The following is a 24,586-nucleotide window of genomic DNA, read 5'->3' on the forward strand; positions in this document are numbered from 1 at the left end:
TTACACAAAATGGGCACTAAATATAACAAGAGGGAGACACAGGTACGGAAGGCTCTGTATCTGCCTTCAAGGAGCTACCAGCTTACCCAAGGAGATAAGAAGCGCACATACGCAGCTGTAATACATGGTATTGAGGGGAAGAGAGTTCCCCAGGACATCAAAGGGAAGAGGTGGAGGGAGAGAAGGAAAGAGAGAGGAGAGAGAGAGAGAAACGGGAGAGAATGAAGTTCTAACCCACGGAAGAACGGCTTCAATATGTCAAGAAGAAAGGAAGAATAATAAGGGAAGGGGAGCAGCGAGGCAGGGTGTTTTAGGTGGAGACAGAGCACAAGGAAAGGTGGGGGAGGTGCTCAGCGGGCAAGCACGAGAAGACGGTACGGGGCTGACTTTGCAAGTCAGGGTGTACGCTGTGGAGGGCCATGGTGCCAGGTGCCATGGTGCCGGGCCGAGTAGCTCAGGACGGAGATTTCGGCGGGGGCTGGCGTGGTGTTTGAGGCTGTGAGGGGTGGGTGGGGGCCAAGGTCTGAACCTGCATGAGCACCTTGGGGAAACGGTGCATCCCCTTCCCGGGAAGCCAAGGTGCAAAGGGGTTTGAAGAATTAAGAACTTGCCCTTCAGATTATGATACAATTTTGCTTAGATCGTATTTACCCTTGATTTATTCAGTGCAAGGCTCCTACAGCGAGCTCAAACTTTCATGGTTTCGGGTAAAATACCTGGGGTGGGGACTGTTTGAAGCAGGGCCATGAAGGATGCCCCTGGTGATACAGCCTCCTTTGCAAAAGGCGGGGAGCCACTGCCTCACCCAGACACCCTTTCTAGGATCCCTTCTGGACAGGTCACCCTGCTGGGTTCCTGATAAAGGCATCACTGTGGCCACATTGAGCAGACTAGGGACAGCCCTAATGCACTGAGGTATGAGTATGTCATTAAAAAATGAAATCAAGTTCAAGGTTGTGCTTGTACTAAATCTCCTCGATTTACCTGTGCTTCAGGTTGGAAGAAGGGGTTTGGAGCACCTCCTTTGGTGCCTCCTTGGGAGCACAGGCTTCATGGACTTCTGCCAGGAGGAGCGGGTTGAAGGGCGAACAGCTGGAAAACTGCTGCAGAACGCCCCCCAGCCCCACCTCTGCCTGCGTCCTCCCCTGCTTGAAATTCTGTGGGCTAACCTCTAGACTCGCGGCACCAACATCCCAGCAACGCTTCCCGAACGCCCAGTGTGGTTGGTTTCTTTGAATAAGATGAGTGACTCATTCCTCCTTTCCTAGAGCTCCTGGAAATATCATCAAATGTAGGACAAGCATTATCACCAAAGTCATACCAAGAAGTTCCTTTTAAAGAAGATACCGAGCCAGGCTGCAGAAGGACACGGAGGATTTCTAGGCAGCGGAAGTCGGCAGCCATCAGGGGACTTTTTCCTGGGCAAGCACCCCTGCTTCTAGGAGGCGTCGGTGCCAGGTTCAGCCCCAGCCTACCCGGGACTCAACTGCAAAGCACAGCATCTTGGAGGCAGCAGAGATCTTCTGTGCATCTTGCATCACCCAATCTATTGCTTCTCTTCTGGGCCAGCAGCTCTCCGCAGGGGCGCTCTGCCTCTAAGCGATCTTGCAAGAATCCTAAGCCTCACAGCGGCCAATGCCTCTCCTGCTTGCCTTCGTCTGAGGCACAAGCTTTGCTGAGCCCTCTCTGTTCACCAGAAGGGGAGCAGATACCATATTATTACTTCCTTTCTTTTCCCTTTACTCTTCTGGTTTGTCCACAATCCAAGTTCTGGGCACGTCGAGTCTGCAATGGCCGATCTGCCCTCCCAGCTCTGTTTCATCCCATGGCAGGTCAGGACCTTCGCTTCAGACCTGGCTTCCACCTCCTTCTCCAGGTCCATTATGCTCCGGCCAAACGGGCCTCTTTAGCGACCTGAACACATTGCGTGGCTCATCCCTCATCCTGCTTTCTCTGCGGGCACAATCAGCTCCTATTTGTCCTTGAGGACTTGGTGCAGATTTGTTTGACATTGTCTTGACATTGTCCCTGACTATCCCTTTCCTGGTGACCACTGTCTGCACCCCAGCATCTGGGCAATCGTCTGTCATAGGACTTTTCATTTCTGGACCCATGGCTGCCAAAACAGAGTACAAAAGAGGCAAATACTCATGACAACTTCAGGAACAGCTGCAAACCAAAAAAGGATTAATTCTTTTGTTTCCAAAGAAGAAAAAACAAAATCCCGAAGGAAAACTAAAATATGAGTGGGATGAATAGGGTTTCCTCGTGTAGTCATGAGTTTCTGGATGTGGATTGCTGACTGATCATTTGTACAGAACATTCCAAAAGGATTTCTGCTCCAGGAAGTCGTGCAATGAAAAGACCTAGAAGAGCTATTCTAAAATTATTCCAGGGGCACCTGGGTGGCTCAGTCGGTTAAGGGTCCGACCTCGGCTCAGGTCATGATCTCAGTTTGTGAGTTCGAGCCCTACGTCAGGCTCTGTGCTGACAGTTCAGAGCCGGGAGCCAGTTTCGGGTTCTGTCTCTCTCTCTCTCTCTGCCTCTCCCCCGCTCTTGCTCTGTCTCTTTCTCTCTCAAAAACAAAATAAAAACATTTTAAAAAATTAAAATCATTTCAGAGATGTGGTCATCACTCAAGGAAAAAAAAACCTTCTGACTCCTTTTATTTTTGTTTGTATGGAATTGTTTCTCTTGTTAGATCAACCAGAGAGGGGTGGAGATTGGATCAGAGAAGGTAGTGGTGGAAGTGAAGTAGGAGATGATTGAGACAGGCCGGTCAAATACAAGTAATTGGTTAGTTAGTTTGACATATCAAGGATGTTTAGAAAATAGTCACCTGACCTGGCACATTGACCTTGTTTTAAGGAGTCATTCAAGTGGTATGATTGACATGGTCACTAGAATGCCTTATGTTTGTCTAATGATGCTATATTAAAGAGCCCTGTGCAAAGGTACTGTGGCAGGATCTTGGTTACCAAGATTTTCTTGCTTTTTAATGTCTTCCTATAGTTTCCAATGGCTGGAATGAGCCAGCTTCCTTCCCCGGGACTGCGCTGTTCTGTACTGCATGAGTCCATTCGTTATGCTTCCCCTTGGGAACAGGCTGGGTTGTGATGCAAAGGAAAGGATTCATTTAATCATTCATTCATTCATGGCTCAGGCTTGTGATGCGATGATATTGCAGAGCTTTTGAGAGGCTTATGGTCATGTATTTTGACAGGAGATTAATCATTTAAGACAAAGCTGTCCAATACTGGATGACCCAGGTGGGGATCCCCTATCAGATGGGGAACCAGTGGAGTACAATGGCAGCTCCTTCCCAGGTCAGGCCAATCTTGGGCACTGTCACTATCCAGGGAAGGGGTGTGTTCTCTCAAATGTGTCACAGTGGAGCCACCAGAGCAGCTGAGAACCCCGGTTATTGGAATCACTCAGAAAGTCAGCTCCTTGCTTATGCATGTGAAAGAGCAGAGGGGACCCGGGATTTGATTCTTCAATCTCATCTGTGTCAACAGTTACAAAAGATACGAAGTTGGAGGAATATTTTTAAAATGTTTCTTTTCAAAATTCAATTTCATAACCAAATGTGACATTTACTGGGCTGTAGAATGAGGAACATTTATTGATAGACATCATATCATTTTCTTGTGCTCCGTGCCACATATTTTCAGCTTGAACTTCTGTTTGGGCAGAGGAGGGAAGAAAGAGAAAGTGACTCCTTTATTTGGTACTTGCAACTGATTCTCAGCAGCACAGATCTCTGAGAAAAAAGGAAAATAAGGAAACACCACTCCAATCTCCTTCTCCTCCTCCTCCTCCTCCTCCTCCTCTTCTTCTTCTTCTTCTTCTTCTACTCCTTCTCCTTCTCCTTCTCCTTCTCCTCCCCCTCTCCTCCTCCTTCTCTCCTTCTTTTTCTTCTTCTTTTCATCATCATCATCATCATCATCATCATCATCATCTTCTTCTTCTTCATTTGTTGTTCTTTGGTGTTTCCTTCCTTCTTATTTAAAATTACCTTCCTGACTTCTGCTTCTGGGAAGAAGGGATAGATGTAGTTTTCCCCTATTCCTCCCACTAAGTACAACTAAAACTCCTTGAAGATTATATTTTGTATTTTATAACAAACATAAGAAGACTCAAAAAAAAAAAAAAAAAAAGTGGAGAGAAGAAGGCAGACCAGCCAGGGATCTTGGGGTTTTAGGAACGACATGCTGTTGAGTTTCCTAAGTTTTGTTTTGTTTTGTTCTTGTATCTCAGAGTGGATACTGGAGAAGCCAGCAACTTGGAAATGTCAACAGGTACAGATAAAAACATCCCAAGGGAAGTCTGCCACCTCTAGCCAAAGGACCAGGGAAGAGGCAGCCTAGAAATAAAACTTTAAGACCGTAACTGCTCTACTCCAGCCAAACTACACAGAAAAAATTACAAACCCTGACCCTGCCCCTGCCCACCCCCCCCCCCCAAGAGTACAGGATGAACGGGAAGGCTAGACTTTCAGCCTTGCCAGGTTGTAACAAGGTGCCCCAAACCTCCTGCCAGGGTGGTGTCAGAGAAGACGGAGAAAGAAGTCCAGATTTTCATCCTTGCTGAAGGGTCATGGGTCCCCTAGAGACTACATGGGAGGCCTGGATTTACCTTCAAATTCAGCAGTAATGAGGCAGCTTCCCCATTCCCACTGGGGCAGCATTAAAGGATCCTAGTGCAGAGTCAGGGCTTCCATTTACCACTGAACAGTAACAATGTAACTCCTCCAAAGTGTGGTAAAGATCACATGGGAAGCATAATGAGCTGCCTCTTTTATTCCAGCCACGGTAGTATCATTGGAAGTCCAGCGGGGAGCCTGAACGCTCATTCCCACCCAGAAGTAACAAGGATCCTCCTCCACCCTGTCAATGGAGACTGACATGCCAATAAACAATTATGAGGGGGTATCCCCCTTAGCCCACTCAGATGGTGTCAGAGGAGCCCTGCCATAAGGAAGTTTTTTATAAGATTCAGAGTCTTATAACGTAGCACCCAGAATGTCTAGGTTGTAATAGAAAGAAATCATTTGTCAAAACAAGAATCAGAAAGAGATCAAACTGAATGAGAAAGGATAAACATTGACGCTGCCATGACACAGATTTTAGAATTACTGGGAAGGACTTTAAATCAGCCATCATTAAAAAGTCTCAGCAAAGAAATATGCATCAGCCAAAAATTTTTAGAAGGTATAGAGAAGAACCAAATGGAAATCTTATAACTAATAATTATAATAACTGAAACGAGAAACTCAGTGAGTAGGTTTAGCAGCATGGTGGAGAGACAGAGGAATGAAACAGTGAACTTGAAGATAGAATAATGGAGATTATGCAATCTGAACGATAGAGGAAAATAGACTAAAAAAATGAACAGAGCCTTAGGAACATGTGGGGTTACCACAAAACATATAATATTCACATCATAAAGTACTAGGAAGAGAGGAGAATGAGGATGGGGGTGAAAAAGTATTTAAGGGGATAATGGCTGAATTATTCCCAGATTTTACCAAAAAGAAAATAACCTACAAATTCAAAAATCTGAGTGAATCCCACACAGGATAAATCCAAAGGATAAATCCACATTATAATCAAACTTCTGAGAACTAGAGAAAATCTTCAGAGCATCCAGGGTAAGGACACATTATCTCTGGGGGGAAAATGAATTCAAAAGACAGTGGATTCTCATCAGAAACCACGGAGGCCAGAAGGTAATAACAATTTTTTTTTTTGTTATTGAAAGAAAAGATCTGTCAACTAGAATTCTATATCAGCAAAAATATCTTTCATGAATTAAGGAGAAATCAAAACATTTCAGATGAAGGAAAGACAGAACTCATCAACAGCAGAACCACCCTAAAATAATGGTTAAAGGAACTAATCTAAACAAGGAAGAAATAATAAAATAAGGATTTTTGGAACATCATAAAGGGAGACATGACATGGGAAGAAAAATATATAGGTAAATACAGCAGATTTTCCTTTTTCTCTTTAGTTTTCCAAATTATATTGATGGTTGAAACAAAAATTATAGTGTAGTGCAAGGTGATTCTCAATGTATATGGAGGAAATATTTAAGATAATTATATTATAAATTGGGAAGGGCAAATGGTCACAAAATGCACTAAGGTTTCTACACTATCCTGGAACTGGTAAAATGTTGGCACTAGTAGATAAGTTATAATGCTTAGAACAACACTGAAAAAGTAAATTGAGATGCACTGAAAAGCATTATAGGTAAATCAAAATAAAATTCTAAAAATTGTTCAAGTAAGCCACAGAAATTCAGGTAAAAGTAAACAGAGAATCAAAAAACAAAGAAAAAACAGAAAACAAATAATAAAACTGAAGGCTTAAGCCTCAACATATTAATAATTACACTAAATATAAATGGTCTAAATGCACTAATGAAAAGACAGAGTTTATAAAAAGCAAATTCCACATTTCTATGCTGTGTAAAAGAAACTCACTTCAAAGATAATGGCATATTCACCAGCAGACCTATAATAAAAGAATAACTAAAGAAAGCTATCTAAACAAAGAAGAAATGAAAAAGAAAGGATTTGTGAACACCGTAAGGGAGAAAGACATGAAATGAGAACATATGTAGGAAAATACAATAGACTTTTTATTTCCTATTATGGCACAGGTAGGTTGAAACTAAAAGGATGGCTAAAGATTTTCCATACAAATATTAGTCAAAAGAAAGCAGGAATAGCTGTATTATATACAGCGGGCTTCAGAACAAAGAAAATACCAGGATGGAGAGAACTGTTGCATAGTGATAAGGGATCAACCAACTAAAGTTACGTAGCAATCCTAAATGTATACTCACCAGACAACAGAGATGCAAAATATATGGAGCAAAAACTGATAGAACTGAAAGGATAAAGAATCAAACCCATAAACCCCATACAGCTGAAAACTTCAACACTCTTCTGTCAACAATTGCTACAACAACTAATGAGAAAAGCAGCAAGGATACAGAGGAACTCTACAACACCATCAACCAATAAGGTTGGTCAACACTCATAGACAACGTCACCCAATGACAGCAGAATACCCTTTCTTTTTGGGTGCCCGCAGAAAATACATCAAGGTGTACTTTATCCTGGGCCATACAACAGACCTCAACAAACTCAAGAGAACTGAAACCACACAGACTATGTTCTCTGACCACAATGGAATCAAACTAAATATTAAAAAAATTGTTTTTTTCTGTTTCTTTTTTTTTTTTCTATCCTTCTAATCTTTCCTTCTTTTTCCACCTTGTGCCACTCCCTTCCTAGTCAGCCACTCTGGTCCACCCTCATTCTAAGCGTTGCAGCAAGGGTGCAGTTAATGGGAATGTTTTGGAGTGGAATGTGGTTTTCCTATCTCAGGGCTTTAAAGGAAAGAGAGAGATGGACTTTTCATTTTCATAAGCCTTTCTATTCGAACCCTCTCTTTCCTTCCTCTTGGAGAATTGCCTTGATCGTCACCTTGTTCTGTTCGGAGTATCCCAGGGACCTTCCTATATAAAGACAGAGGAGAGAGGAGGATGGTTGAGATTCTGAGTCTGTGTCGCTGAAAATGGGTTTGCATCATTTGTGCAGTTTAAGCATTTTGTGACAAAAAAATCAAATAGAGCAGAAAAAATAGCTTTCCTTATGCCTTATGAGACCTAAAAATGCAACCATAAACTTCCAATTCAAAAGGCAGGAATTGGGAGCGACTGCATCTGCTGGGGCCCCTCTCCCTGTGGACGAGTCATTGCATAACCATGTGCTGTGTTCATATGGCCGTCTCCTGCTGCTGAACCACGAAGCCTGGCTCTGCTCAAACACAGTGAATCTTCCTCAAAACCACATAGTCCCCATAATGAGCTTCTCACCGACAATTCAGTGCTTCCTAATTGTTTGACATTTATCCAAAGGAAAGGAAAAATGACTCCTACCATCATTAGTTACAAGGTAGGCTATTGGCCAAGCATGGCCAGGAGCCGTGATCTCTTGACAGGCAGCAGCTGTTCCGGCTCCCTGTCCCAGAGGACAGCAGAAGGCAAGAGGGAGGGAGTGGAGGTAGGATTCAGGGAACTCAAGGCAAAAATTCTTTCCTAAGGCTGGATCCTCCCTGGGACCGGGCGCTGGGGCAGATGGTGTTTGCTTTTTCCAACAGTCAGGGAGCCATGGCCAGAAGCTCAGGCGGTGAGGGTGTCCAAACATCATTTTTCTGAAGTTCTTCAGGCTCCTTGCATTTTAAAATCACAGAATGCTGCTTTCTAAATATCACAGAGGCGATTCTATACAGTGTTGCGGCATTCACTGGGCCATATTCCCTAGTGTGGGGGTAGGGACAGGAGGCCTCTGCATAAGGCAGCGACCAGCTTTAATGTTTTCATTTCCTTCCTGTGGCCCAGACTCTCTCCCCTGAGATGAGATAGCAGATGCTATCATACTCTTGCCCTCTCCCTACTCCCTGCTTTCACTTTGGAACCCAGAGAGATTTTGTGCTTCTGGCCCCTATGTAGGAAACCAGAGGCTCTGTTCCCGGCTCTCTATCTCTACCTAGAGGAACAAGTCAGCACCAGGTCGGCTTCAGATCCATGTAGAAAGCGTCCTTGTGCTCAGGAGATACACGCTCACTTATTTAGGGGTGAAGTATCCTTCCACCTACAACCTGATTCTCAAATGGTTCAAGAGAGAGAGGCTGTACAAATACGGCAAATGTGACTCTTGGTAACAGTCGAGGAATCTAGGTGAAGGGTACAAGCAGGGTACAAGTGTTCGTCTTGTAATACTTCTGTTGATTTGAAATTTTTCAAAATTAAAAAAAAAAAGTGAAAAACCAGCACGGTGAGGTTAAGCCTCAAACTCACATCTGAACAGCAGTCTTTGCGGTGGGGGAGGTGTGTGGCTAGGATGCTGTTGTGGATAAATACAATGGTTACTTGATTTCTTTCCATTCTGAGATCCTCCTGCCTGGCTCACCAGTCAATACTCTGGACAGAAGTAGCGTTCGATGGCACCCTTCAGAATGCTTCTCTAAATGCGCTTTAAACACTTATCGCCTCTGGGCTCTTTTTAAGCCTAGAGACCCCAATGCTCCATCGAAGACATACTACATTGAAATCTCTGCGTGTAGGAGCAAAGAATAGGTATTTATTTAAATAATTCTCTGTAGGGATACCTAATTTTAAGATGGTGAGACAAGGGCTTCTCGGCCTCCTTTAGAAAATAGTAAAGAGGGGCACCTGGGTGGCTCAGTTGGTTAAGCATCTGACACTTGATTTCGTCTCAGGTCATGATCCCAGGGTCATGGGATTGAGCCCCACATCAGGGGCCTCCCTCTCCCTCTGTCCCGCCTCTGCTTGTGCTCTCTCTCTCTAAAACAAATAGTAAAAAGACCAAGAAACACAAAAGGAATCATCATTTTTGAAAGTAGGAAATGTCTATGATCTCAAACCAGAGGGGAATGCACCATAGATAGCAGAAATTGGGCCAGGATGCAGGCAGTCAGGGAAGAAAGAGGACTGAGGACACAGTCGGCAGAGCCGACACAGGATGGCCTTCTCCATCCTGGGGGCACATCCGAGGTATGAGTGATATTCAGGACAACAAGATAAAGGTGTACGATCAGCTCTGAGAGCCTCCTTGGTTAGTGTGTGACATCACAGAGGGGCTACAGGATGCAGAAGGAAATTAGAAGATGCTTGGATCTGCAAGAAGCGATTTCTCTGTATGGCTGAGTAAAGGAGAAACTGCGATAGTTAGCATTTCTGGGATTTTCAATCTTTGTTAGTTCTAGTGCTGTAAGGGCTAACCTCTGTGACAAAACCCACTATTAGAGCTTCACATGGAGCCAGAGAGACTCCCTGCTAACTCGCCGTGCTGTCTTGGTTGCTCTCACCATCCTTTCAGAGATAGCTGATCCAGGAAGGAAGGACTTCTCTCATTCATTAGGAATGAGCAGGAATCTATCCAAAATATTGCAAAAAAAAACACAAAAAAAAAACCCAAAACCAAAAAAAAACAAAACCTAAAAGCTGTCAAGGAAATAACACAAACATTTTATAGAGTAGATGAAAATACAACAAAATGTTTCTCCATAAACTCAGAGAACTAGTGAAAAGCTAAGTACAATATTTCAAGAGCTAAACGCAGATACTCAGGAGCTGGAGGAGGAGATGATAAAACAACAGAACGAACATAAACTTCATCTAGAAGAGGAGAGAAAATGGATATGATAATAGAAGTAGTACTGGATTTGGCAAAAAGAGAAATGATATCAATGCAAAAACAATCAAGGACATGGGGCACAAACTTGAGAAAATACAGCAAAATGAAAAGAAAATGGACAAACAAAAAGTAAAAAAAAAGACTGAATAGAATGTAATGGGCATGGATTATAGACCAAATTGACTCAACATATGGCATGTGTCCTTGGAGAAGAAAACAAAATAAATCAGTGGACAAAATATTGAACATATCATTTAAGACAAATTTTTGATAAAACTAAATTCTTAACATTGATAGGGCATACTATATCCTGGAGGAGGAAGGATTCATAGGCATTGTTATATAACCCAATATAGTTTCTGAGCTTTAACGAAAAAGAAATAATCTTATAAGCATCAAAGCACAAAGCACACACTGAAAAGAGGGTAAAACCAGTCTTGAGACTTCTGTCTGAAAACATTCAATGATAGAAGACATGGAACACTATCTAAAATCCTTAGGGAAAGCAAGTGGAACAAAACAATTTTATACCCAGCCACATGATCATCCCAACATAAAGATACCTGAGAGATATCTTTTAAAGATGCAAGCACTCAAAGAATCTAATTCTCTCTGAGCCTTTTTGAAGACACCATTAAAACACACCTCGGCCATCTAAGGGAACAAAGGAGAAATGGTGACAAAGTTTGCAGTAAATGATGAATCTACTTACATACAGATTTAAGAATAAAACAGTCATGGGAATTATGATTATAGAAAAGATGAGAGAGGGGAAAACCAAGGTAATGTTAAAGTAATATAACTAACAAAATCCAGGTGGTCAAGAGGAAGAGATGATGGTAGTAAAAGAGACTTAAGCTCCTTACTGTACAGAGCCAGGAAGATTAGATATGTTTAAAACTAAAAAGGTTATGTAGGAAACCTATAAGAATGTTATTGAAGGCAATAAAGGTAAACCTTAGATGAACCAGGAATAACCACATAATCTGTCAAAATCAGGTAATGAAAGAGAAGGAGAAAGGGTAGATGAAAGTCAAAGAACCTGAATTTAAATCAAGTTTATCGTGGAGAGGCAATAAATTCTGTCAATAGTATATATTACAGAAGAATAAAATGAGATCACAGGTCTGCCAAGTTTGCAAATTTCAAGAAAAAACATGCACAACAGGACAAAGCAAACACAGAACACAACATGAAAGACAGAAAGACAATACAAATACTTGTAGGACTTTAAGGTTTAATGTAAGCAACAATTCTAAATAAATATATACATATATATTCTAAATTCTAAATATATATATATATATGCACACATATATAATTACCTAGATATTTATTATGGAAAAATTATCAAGGAAAGTCTCCATGAGATGTGGCTATTTATAAAAGAGAGTGTATGGCAGTCTTACACTTGTATTTAAGACTATGTACATATAAATACTCTACATTTTATGTATATTTGTAAATATATGCATATATATGTATATACTCTACATTTTTAAAGGAGATAAAACAAAGAACATGTAAGCACACACACCTGCACGTGAACACATGAATCGATTCTCTGTGGAAGGGTACACAAGAAACTCCTAATAGGAGTTGCCTCTGGGCCAGAAGGCCGGGAACTGGTGTCTAGGGAGGATTTTCACTATCCGTGATTTTGTACTTTTTATTTTGACTATGGATTTTTATTGCTTTTTCAAAATATATATAATACTTCAAAAGCTCCACAGGCAACCTGCATCAAGGGCTGAGCAATCCTGGTTTTTCATTTCAGGGCTTCTGACAACGCGATGGAGGTTTCATTGCATCTCAGTGGTAGGGATAACGATGACGATTGCTATCTCTGCTTCATGTGGGGTTTGGGCAGACCAGCAAATGGTCTTATTGATTTACTTGTGTCTGAAATTTCCTGGTTTCAATGGGAGATTACAGTCAACTTAAAAAAGGTAAAACCAGAATCTCAATCATGATGTTATGATGTACTAGGGCTTTCGATTCTCTGTTACAGTTTGTATTTGTCTCTTAATGGTAGAGTACCTTCATTTAAACTCCCCTGAACTAACAGAATGGCCCCTTAGCTTATCTCCTAGGCTCTGGTTTCTGTCTTTTAATTCCTATTCTTCCTCATTTTTCACCTCGTGTGTCCCTTCCACCATGGCTCCCTGTCGATACTCCATCAAACACACTCTGCTGTCTGGCTCTGAACACCCATGGCAACACGGCTCCAGTCTACCCGCCATGCCATCCAGGTGGATTGTTCACCACAGGCATCAAGCTTATTTCCATCTTTGTTTCTGTTGCCTCGCCAGTTGAGAATAATCCCAAACCCAGCTGCTACTCAGCCTCACTTTGATTCCTTTCTTTCCTGAATCATATCACACTCACAGTCAACATCTAACAAGTTGGCCTTTACCTGTTTTTCCATGACTTCATCTGTGATCATTTTCTCCAACATGAGTTTAAGCCCTTCAGGGAAAAGACCATGGGGCTCTATGTCTTAAGTCAATCCCAGAACTGACCACTTCCCACCATCTTCACAGCTACAACCTTAGCTGGAGGAACTGTCACTTTCTGCCTGGTCTGTCCCTAACTGATCTCCTTGCCATCCCTCTTGCACCTCCTACAGTCCCTTCTCTACATGGCAGCTGGGGTCAGTATTGACTTTGAGCATAAGTCAGAGGGTCTTGCTCTCTGGCTGAAAAGCCTCCGATGGCTTCCCAGCACACTTGTGACAAGATTTAAGCTTTTGGTGATTTACAAGCCCCAGCAGTTTCTCCAAGCACACTCCCCATAACTCACTCCCTCATTCTCCGGTTTCCTGGTTCTCCATTCAGCACACCACGCTCATCCCCTCCTGGGCCATTGCACTTGTCAGGGAGGCTCTTCCTCTGTGTCTTTGCGTGTCTCTCTCTGTCTCCTCCTCCAAGTCTTCCCTGACACTCGACCTAGTGTAGAGGTCTTCTCTACCCCCATCACTTTCTAGCCCTCTCTCTGCTTTATTTATCTTGGCAACTTTCATCTTCACTCTAGATGAGAGTGGAAAATGTAATGAGGGGTCGGACTGCTGGGGTTTAAATCTCAACTCCACCATTTACATTGTGTGACACCGTGCAGGTTTTTCCCTTCCCTCTGCCTCACTTTCATCATCTGTAACATGGAGGTGATGTGACACTCAGGCTTTGGGAACATCGTGAGGAATGAAAAGCACTTAGAAGGGTGGTGAGGATGACACGGGTTTTGTTATCATCATAAAATTGGTATTTATTTACTCATGGCTTCCTGATTCCCCACTGTAGACTGTCACTCTGATGTTTTAGTTTGCTAGGGCTGTGGTGACAAAGAGCCACAGACTTGGTGGGGGTGGGGGGGGAAGTGGTGGAGGTGGTGGTGGTGGTGGTGGTGGTGGAGCTTAAACATCAGTAATTTATTTCCTCAGGGCTCTGGAGGCTACACGTGTCAAGACCTAGGTGTCCACATGGTTGGTTTCCTCTGAGGCCTCCCTCCTTGGCTCGCGGACAACCGTTCTCCCCACGGCCTCATCTGGCCGTCTGTCTGTGCCCATCTGTGTCCTAATTTCCTTTTCTTCTACAAACATCAGTCATACTGGAGTAGCGCTCACCCTCATGATGTCATTTTAACCGAATTGCCCCTGTAAAAACCATGGGGTCACATCTTGAGGTGCTGGGAGTTTTGGAGGGACACAATTCAGCCCATAACATCTTCAGGACAGAATGATGAGGTAGTTGATGAGGGAGCCAAAGGCAAGTGAGGGCAAAGCACAAGTGAACACTCTGCAGCAATGGCTGCCCTCTCACCTCCCCTGCCTCCCACCCCCGGAACAAAAGAAAGGAGAAAACAAATGATTAACTGATAGAGATCACAGACAGGAGTCTCCATCAGTTTGCAACTGGTTTAATGATTTACTAGGAAAAAGGGTGATCTCCAGAAACCTATGGACTCAGTTTCCTGAAGCCCTAACATCACCTGCCGCTCCATAGTGATGTGGGGAACAAAGGCAAGAAGGAAATGTAGACCAAATTAAATTTCTTTATACCCTGCAGCCCATTGACCACTACTTGAGGCAGGCGGAGTAAAACATTCCTCCAGGACCCCCCGACTGTCTTAATGTTAATGCTTTGCTAGAGGGAAAGATAACTTTAGCTCAATAGCCAGGCCTCCAGGATCTTGTGAATCTTTTTTAGCTTATCAAAGTCCTTTTAGCAACTTCCTTTTAATTTTTTTTTATCGTTTATTTATTTTTGAGAGACAGAGCATGAGTGGGGGAGGGGCAGCGAGAGAGGGAGACACAGAATCCGAAGCAGGCTCCAGGCTCTGAGCTGTCAGCACAGAGCCTGCGTGGGGCTCGAACTCAGTGACTGCAAGATCATGACCTGAGCCGAGGTCGACGCTTAACCGACTGAGTCACCCAGGCACCCCATAGCAACTTCCTCTTGACTTTATCTCCCACCCCCCCAACTCCAATGTATATAATCAGTCACTCCTCACAACCCCAGTTTAGCTCTTTCTGCCCACAGGTCCTGTCCCTGTACTTTAATAAAACCACCTTTTTATACCAAAGACATCTCAAGAATTCTTTCTTGGCCATTGGTTCCAGACCCCCACAACCACTCCCAAACCACATCAATAGTGAACTTCGTATTTGAGTAGTGAGTAGTGAATTTAGTGCATTTCAATGTCTCACTAACTATATCTGGACGGGATAGGAGTTTCTCGTACCCCTCCCTCTTACACACCCAGGGTATTCAGTTTCTCACTAACTACCTCTCGAAAGCATGTGAACCCCTCCTTCCCATCCTAGCCCTATCCAGTGTCCACAAAGTACAGAGCAGCTGAGCACTGAGAGGAGGCATTTGAGGGATATGCTGAGTTCTTGAGGGGCCCCATATGGGGAGATACCTCGTGCCTTAGTTTTTGCTCCCCTAAAATTTAAGTGACCCCTTCACAGTCCTGAGGCAAGTAGGGGGCCACCAGCTGTACTGAGGAACTGATGTTGGATCCTGGTGACCCAGAGACTGGAAAGGAAAGGGAGGCAGAATTCCCCAGAGCTTCTGGTCAGCACACGGTTAGGCAGGCGGTTCAAGCCCTGCGGCAGGACAGATCTCCATTCTAATCAAACAGCCAGTGTCCGTCCCTTGGCCCTGATCCTCAACACCTCCACCGAGGTTTGAAAGCCAACCTTGGAACCAGCTTCCATATTACATAAGGGGCCAGAATTGCCAATGGTTGGCAACGAGTGCTGTAGGGAAGGGCTAGACATTGGTTATTTATGATTACGTAGACCTCACTCTATAGTACAATTCAATTCCCCAAAGGCTGATTGTGAATTTTAAATCCAGGTCTAACTTATTGCACAATGGGCAAGGTGTGAGGGTCACTATCTAAACAGCCAGTGGGTCTTTTTTTTGGCAAGCAAGGAAGTCTTGCAATTTATCTTTTCTATTTTGTAAATGTGACTTTTAGACATACATGCATGTGTGTGTGCACACACATACACACACACACACTTTTTCTCCTTTAGCTTGGTGAGGACCTGTCCTGCTATCTAAGTCAGATCTAACCATAAAAGATAGTTGTAATAAGTAGCTGAAATGGCAGAGAAAATGTTGACCTCTTCCCACCCTAGTGGGAAGGTAGCTTAAGCTAAAAATCACGAAAAGCTGAGACAGCACCTGTCAACTTCAGGGAACCTGCCTCCTCTGGGCACTAACCTGGCAAATTTTGACTTTGCTATAGAGACAGGTGATTACCAGGTGTGGATTGTCAGACAAATGGGAAGAAACTGGGCTTCTTCCTCTTATATTTGTGCTGTCTGGTAGGCTGATTTAGTTGGGTGAATTTTGTTGGGTTTGAGATGAAGTTATAATGCCTTAAAAAGGTTAAGTTGCTGAGTCATCCCTCCAGATCATCCCTGGGGTTTAATCGGAAAGAGCCTGAGTGGAAGTCTTGACTGACAAGTGACATATTTTGTTGCCAATGTGAAAAATGCAGAGTTGAGTCAAAGGCGAAGAGGTCAGATTGACACAATAGCCTGGAAGGTTTTCCAGGAGATAGAACAGAGACTCTTAAAAAGGCAAAAAAGATTCTGACAAGGTGAATTCAAGACAACTAACAGTCGAGCAGTACCCGTGAGGAAATGACACACTTGACCTTAACAGCTGGGAAAAACGCACTGCTGAAGACCAACCCAGTAAAACTGAGAGGCTAAACAAGTTCTGTATTCTTTTCTTTAAAAATATTTGCTTTATTTTGTCTTATTTTATTCATTAACATTTTGGAGGAGTAGTTCCTGATTTGTTAGCTGGTCTTTGTTCAAGTTAGTAAGAACATGAATTGACGATCTTTTAGGTTCAAAGCTTTTGAAATTCGGAGACTGTTAATGCCTGGACTCTGCCTCCAAAAGTAAGAATGACAGTGGCCTCTGAGGGTGTGGAAGAACTGAACGGATCTCTGGCCATACACTAAGCCCTCAACTGCTTAAGTTTGATGGCTACATCACAAGTCCCATCTGAGATGTACGGTAGAGCTGGTTTAGAGTTCTGGGTAAGACTCGAACAAGGCTGCGTCCATTTTATCATAGAGTTCTGGAGAGTTTAGTCTTTAGGAAGTACATCTTATGTCAGACATTCATATTTTTAATGTCTTGGGCTCCATTTTGCTTTATTCACAGTGTGTGGCTGACCTCTGAAATCGATTTTTGTGTATAAAGAAATCACATTATTAAAATAGGTTTTCACAGGTACTTTGTTACGCATGGCAAAACACATAACTAGCAGGAATTAAGAGCTCATGGGTTTATGGAGCCATTCTACACGAAGGCTCTGCTTCGAGAATATGTTCGGCTGATCCGTGCATCGCTAGGCTTTGTGCAAGAAACAAACCGTTCTATGATGTATGCAAGTCTCTCTGCCTTGTATTATTTCTTCAAGCAGTGAAAAAATATGGAAGTTGTTATTTTTTGGGGGCAGGGGAGTGAGAGCTTATACGATCTTGACAGTTTGGAAGTTGAGTTTGAAGTGCCTTGGGGAGCCCAGGAGACACTCTCTGAAGATATAGGCTCATCACAGCCAGTGCGTCCGGGGCGCGCAGCCCTGGCCGCGTTGGAGGGCTGGGGCTGGTGTGACAGCCGCCTGCGGTGACACATCCGCCCATACCTGACGTTTGACAGAGACGCAGGAAAGAAACGTCCAATTCCTTAACAGTTTTCCTTTTCAAAATGTCAGTGGTTGAGTGAAATATTTGCTTGCTCACCACCATTCAATGTATTACAAAACAAGTCAGTCTAGAGAAGTGATCACCATACCCAGACCCGTTAAGTTCTGCTTGCAGTCAGGTATCTGTACAGAAAAACATGGAACTGGCATATTGCATGAGCATTTTTAGGTACCTGTGGGTATTCTTCCTTGATACCCATGTGCCACCCACATCAATGTCCAGTTCTTGGCCGTGTTGTAGAGCACAAGAAGAGAAGAGGAAAGACAGAGGCCCAGGGTGGAGAAGCCTTCCAGAATGCACTTGTTTTTTTTTTAATTTTTAAAAAGTTTTCTTTATATTTGAGAGAGAGAGAGAGAGGGAGAGAGAGAGAGAGAGAGATACAGCATGAGCTGGGGAGGATCAGAGAGAGAGGGAGACGTAGAATCTGAAACAGGCTCCAGGCTCCGAGCTGGCTGTCAGCAGAGAGCTCAATGCGAGGCTCGAACCCACAAACCATGAGATTGTGACCTGAGCCGAAGTCGGGCACTTAACCAACTGAGCCACCCAGGTGCTCCCAGAATGCACTTGTTTTGTAGGATGAGGATCTCAGCTCCTCTGTTAGGAGCCAGAGGCAGAACCAATGACCCTGGCCTATGGAATTAACAACTCTATAAAAGGGGGGCAGCTTAGAAGGAATCCGTACACATCATATAGGGAACTCAATGCAAATCCCTTTAAAAACTTTTCTTAATGTTTGTTTCTGATTGAGAGAGAGAGAGACAGAGAAAGAGAGAGGGAGAGAGAGCAAGCACAGGTGGGAGAGGGGCAGAGAGAGAGGGAGACACAGAATCCAAATGACACAGAAATCAGCACAGATGCAGGGTTCGAACTCACAAACTACAAGATCATGACCTGAGCTGAAGTCGGAAGCTTAACCAACTGAGCCACCCAGGATCCCTGATGCAAATCCTTTTGGAAGGACCTTAAGAGGTTATGCTCTTGCTGACACTCTAACATTAAAAAACTCAAGACCTTGACCCAGTCACTGTCTCTTTGGTTTTTACGGTGTGTCTTACAATGTAATGACTGAGTGAAAAAAACAAGATCCTGTGTTGAAGGGAGTGATGTTTTTATGTTGAGGATAAGTGAATGTGATGAAACTAGGGCATATTTCAACAATGGATTCTCTCAGTACCTTAGAGATCAATGAATGAATAGTCTCTGATTGGGTCCAGCTCCTGTTCCTCCTCACTGAAGCCTGATGGGATTAATGGCACTAATCATTGGAAGCGTCAGCTTAGTTTTTCATGATTAAAGAAATGGAAGGAAAAGACATAAGCCATCATCCCCCTTGCGTGAAAGCCAAATTTTGTAACACGCAAATTCTCCCAACTGAGAATCTACTATTTCCCTGTCTTAGAGAGCACCCCCTCATGGCCTTTGAGCTTCAAAACAGGGGACGTGAGGAATAAGATTTTTTTGGTATTTGGTTGGTATCTGCATGACAATGGATTGAAACAAGCTTCCACAAACTTGGGTTTAAATTTTTCTTCATAATCCCATGTAGCCCTGTTTTATCCTGAACATGTCAGAAGACACAGGAGTAAAATTCACCTGCTATTGGACTTCCTGTTCTTGCCTTCCCCTCTCTGGTCTTCTCTGCTAGTTGTTTCCACTACGGGACAGGCTACGCTAACCTGATTTGGTAAGACCTGCAGTTGTCTTAAGAGTAAACTGGAAGACACACACCAGTTTCCAGTTAGTTGCCAATACACACATCAGCCACAACTCTGTACAAATATAAGACGTCGCATCGACTAGTTCAGTAGATCAGGTACCCTACCCGGACCGGGTATGCTCATTTTGCAAATGAAGGATGTACACTGAGGTTGATGGCTTCAGTGACAGTGCCAGGTCTGGAACCCAAGGTGTGTGACTAGCACTGGTCAAGTGATTTTTCTTTGTCCCTACAACATAACCCAATTTGTGTCTTAATCGCAATTGTCTGTTTCCCAAGTCATGTGTTGATTTGTCTAGGCTACAGTCCCCAGCTATCCACTCACATGCTAATCAAAGTGTTGCCATGAAAGTATTTTGTAGATGTGATTAACGTCTATAGTCAGTTGACATTATTTTAGATAACCTGGGTGGGCCTGATTTAATCGGTCAAAGGACTGTAAAAATAGAGCTGAGACCTCTTTGAGACAAGAAATTCCACCTGTGGACAGAGTTTCAGCCCATGTTGGAGAGTTCCAGTCTTTCCTTCTTGATGGCCTGCCCTGTGGATTTCCGACATGCCTCATCAGTCCCTCAATCATGGAAGCCAATTCCTTGCCATAAGCCCCTTCCTATATACTTTTTGTCGGTTTGGCTTCTCCAGTTGAACCTTGACTGATACCCAAGGGAACAAGTGTAATTAATACATGAGTCTGAAATATTGTGATCATATCCAAAGGTGATCACATCCATATATGGATGGAAGAGGGATAGAGAAGGTAAGGCTTTGTGTGGCCACAGGCCACTGATTCTTACTTCATGGAACCAGGAGCCTGATCTCTCAAATATTTTCATGCAGCTCTTACTGAAGGAGCAGACCTCACGCTAGCTGGATATTGAGGCCAGGGTTACATTCTGATGTAATGACTTATTGGACATTGGCTCACTGCCCAGCAGCTACTAGGCGGAAGAGGGAGAACAGGCAAGAGAAGTGTAGATCAGAAACACAGTAGAGAAAGTTGCTGAATGGTCAAATGGAGACTCCTATATGACTAGAATCAGCAGACTCACCCGCCACAAGGCCATGGTCAAGGTGGGAGGCCACTGGATGAGTGGAGATGCTAATGGCTGCCAGAAGGAGAATGGAGGGCAAAGAATAGGCAGCCAGGCTTTGTGTGTGGACATTTAGGAATAAACAGTGGTGAATAATGGATGTTTTCAGTGGAAAACGATGCATTATTTAGAGCACACTCTTCTAGGTTTCCTGCTTCTAGCTGTTTATTGCCAAGGAGCTATTTTTATAATTTGTAAATTGTAGAGAACTGATGACAATGGAATTATAGTTACCAAGGCAAAATAATTCTCATGAGCAGACCCACAGATAAATTCCATCCACAGAGGTTTAATAGGTCTCCCTCTCCATAGGAAAACCATCTCAACAATCCTGGACTCCGTAGAACTTTGTGGTTCTTTGACTTCTTTGAACATGTGACATCTATATGAGTTCCTCTCTTAAGGAATGAGTTCAGGAAAATCTTTGGCACATGTTCATTTTATGTTTGGATGAGAGTCAAAATTACACATTTTTTAAAAAGTTTATTTATTTATTTGGGGGGAGGGCAGAGAGACAGGGAGAGAGAAAATCCCAAGCAGGGTCCACACTGTTGGTGTAGAGCCCAAAGTCGGGCTCGATCCCACAAACCACAAGATCATGACCGGAGCTGAAGTTGGACACTTAACCAACTGAGCCACCCAGGTGTCCCTTAACTTTTCTTTAAAAAAATTTTTTTTAATGTTTTATTTATTTTCGAGACAGAGGGAGACAGAGCATAAGCAGGAGAAGGGCAGAGAGGGGGGAGACACAGAATCTGAAGCAGACTCCTGGCTCTGAGCTGTCAGCACAGAGCCCAATGAAGGGCTCGAACCACAAACAGTGAGATCACGACCTGAGCCGAAGTTGGACGCTTAACTAACTGAGCTACCCAGGCGCCCCTAACTTTTCTTTTTTTTAATTACCCTCTAACAACACCTGAGATTTCTTGGGCACAACACAGGCTGCATTTTCCTCAGATGCAAGAGATCAGAACCTGCCCGGTGAGAGCAGCTGAGTGGTCACCGGGCCCCCAGAAGGTCCGGGCAGCAAGCTTGCAGCAGCGACAATGTGAAGAAAACTAAACTCTTTTATGTTTCTTTTTAAATTAGGGTAACATACAGTTCCCTTATCTTGCCCTTTGAGATTGATACCAGAGATGCTGGTATGGTGTTTTTGAAGAAGAGTTAAATGCACTCTCCGTCTCTCATATGTCTACACACGTTTGTTTATGCATGTGCATTTGTTTGTATCTTATCGGCTTCCGAAAGCTGCATTTGAAATGGATCAAATGGTAAAAGGAGGGAGACTAAATAGATCGTGTAGCGGGCCAGACCTTACCTTGCAAAGAGCAATGTCACTCAGAGAGCCACACGGCAGATGGTGACAAACCATATGATAAAAATAACAGAAGCTGTGTGGTAAATATATTACGACAACAAGCAGGCAACTAATGAGACCGAGGAACACAGAGGAAAGCTGGGGGAGGGGATCATCCAAGGTCACCAGCCCTGAGAGATTAACGGTACTTTGCACTTTGGATTTATGTGTCAAAGGTGTCCAAAGAGCAAAGTGGGGGAGAGGGAGGTCACCTTCATTATCACTTGGCCTTCCTGTGGAGGGCAGGTAGGGCAGCAGACACTGCTAACTCCCCTGTGTGGATGGAAACACTGGGCAGGGGTGGGGACTGTCCCTCCCCTGGGAGGGACCTCATCGCCAGCAGGAGAAGGGAGATAGAACCCCAGGGCTCCCACCTGTCTGGCATCCCAGTGCCACGGTGACATTGGGGATGGTCAGTGGGCCGTCTGTAAACACTGCAATACACGGAGCAGAGGGGAACACATTCTACCTCTTTTCTTCTCAGTTGCCACAGTGCTACATGGACAGAGAAGTACTGCAGACTTTGGGGTGAGTCGTATGGGATCTGCGATTAGAGATTTATACCGTTCTAGAACATACTTCTAAAAAATTTCCTCAAAGGCTTTTTAAAGGAAAATATCACAGAATTAAATGGAATATGTGTGTACTGTGTTAGAAACAGTGCGTCTTCAGGATGTAAATTGCACACGTCATCAAGAAAGGCATTTGGGAGAGTGAGATGGAGTACTGACTCTCTCATTCTCTCTGGACTGCTGTTAAGAGAAGCTTCAGAATGAAGCGGAGCTCCGGACCAAGGCAGAAGACCTTCTGGGCGGGATGAGTCAGGGAAATACGGGACTCACACAGCCCAAGACCTTCGTAACAGCCCACGCAGAATCACAGCAGGCTCCTGCGATGGGCAGACACCGGTGGTGAGGGAACAGGAACTAGGAGTTTTCAACTGAACCAAAAATGTGCTTCAGAATGCACAGTACAGAAAACTCATGGAAGTTATTTATGTGGGTGACAGTTTTAAAACGTGGTTCTCAAGCTGTGTGTTTGATGTATCCCTCATAAGTTTAGAGGGGGATCAAAGGGGAGGAAGATGGAAGGGCACACTTTGCATGTGGTGCTAGGAATTCACAGTGGCCCTAAAATGGGCGGGGGGCAGGGAGACAAGGTTTTGTGGGTCCGTGAGCAGAGCTCTAGGCGGTGTGTTGCTTCTTGGGATTGTCACACCAGCCTATGAGTCAATCATCTGCAGAATTCGGGAGTAAATAATGAATCACATGCTATGGGGGGCCTAGAAGAAGCCAGAGTTCTTGCCTGGGAACCGCTGCTATTGGTACAGGGCTGTTAGCAACATTTCCATGGACTCTAAGCCCCATTCTTCCTACAGGACTCCTCTACTGATCTTAAGAACAGCTAACATTTATTGATCACCTACTATATGCCAGGCATTGCTGTCTGTGCTTTTCACATATGAATTCATAGAAATATTCTAAGACTCGGGGGGGAGAGACTCGTCACATTACCTAGAGCTTGTGTTTTAAATGTATAACCATTCTCCCAAGTTGTCAGTTTTAATAAATCTTGGCTTTGGCTAAGCTGGATTCTGATAGGAACATTTGCCTTAGGCTTTTGCATGTTTGTATAATTGGAGTTTAGCTCACTCTGCTCATTTCAAGCCCATCAAGAGTTTGGAACAATGTATACATACAATGTGGCAGTTGAAGACTTCACTGTAATTGGAAGGAAGCCCATAGGTCCTGTGTATGCTCTGTAGCACCCTTCCACCCTTTGGGTAAAATGGAAGCTTTATCCTGCTTTCAACCTCCCATGTCATCGTACTGCCAAGCACGGTAGCAAAGTCCAATCTGGGATTCTCTAAAAGGTGAGCCCAGAAAACCAAGACATCTACCATTAATGTGTTGGTTGACCAGATGGCTGTGGCCCCATTGGTGGACACCAAGTAGTAGAGTTTGGGCTCCAGGGCAAGGCCGTTCGAATGAGGGACTGTGTTCTCTCGAGGACAAGCCTGAGGGGTCAGATGCCATGGACAGTGGTAGTTGGAAAATGCACTTGCACAGAGGCAACCCAGTAGAGAAGGGCACCAATCCTTGGGAGGATGTAGGGGATTTAAAAAAAAGACCACAGCTCTCCAAAGTTCCAAAGTAGACATCCTGTGTAGTAAGTCCTCCCATCCTGGAAGCGTGGCACGCAGGGGCTTCACTGCCCGCTGAGTTATCCCTTTCCTGTGGCGCGTGTGTGTTGCAGTCACTAAGAGGGCACACGATTGATGAGTCTCCCTGGCCCACTGAAACACAGATGGACACAGCGCTCTATGTGTCTGGTTAGATAAATTGAAGATTTGAAAGCAATAATGTCACCAAGAGCCACCATTAAACAGAGATCTTAGGAGTGGAACAGACCTTTTAAGCATTTGTTTTACTTGAAGCCCAGTATTTATCTCTTTGGCTCAAGCCCAAGTACCTAGCTGGCAGGGACCCAAACCCACCCCCCAGCGGGGCCTCTTGGGAATCTGAAGAACCCAGTCTGCAAGGACTGAAAGCTGCATCTCTGGGTTTCAGAGCGCTGCCAGAATCGTCCTGGGGTATTCCACATAGTGCGTTAAAAAAAAAAGTGAAACGATTCAATAATTTTTTGTTTTGCCTTCAAGCGCTGCTCTTGGGAAGGGATTAAGAGCAGTTCTAAATCACTTGAAGGAGAATGTGAGTACGGTACAAGGGGCGCCTGAACGGTTTGGCTTCTTTATCATCCCGTGTTTATACTTGGCAAAGAAGTTTGTAGATTTCAGGAGTGACTTTTCGAGGGTGTCATCCCACCAGAATTAAAGGGTGATCTGGTGATGCTGTCATGCCCGTCATGGGCTTCCTTGTTCCCACGCCCACCGCACCTGCTGCTCGGCTGGGTCCTGCGGCGGAGGCCGCAGCCTGATCCGGGTGCTC

The sequence above is a fragment of the Hyaena hyaena genome, unplaced genomic scaffold, assembly GCF_003009895.1.
Source record: "Hyaena hyaena isolate Hyena2069 unplaced genomic scaffold, ASM300989v1 scaffold_2, whole genome shotgun sequence".
Lineage (NCBI taxonomy): Eukaryota > Metazoa > Chordata > Mammalia > Carnivora > Hyaenidae > Hyaena > Hyaena hyaena.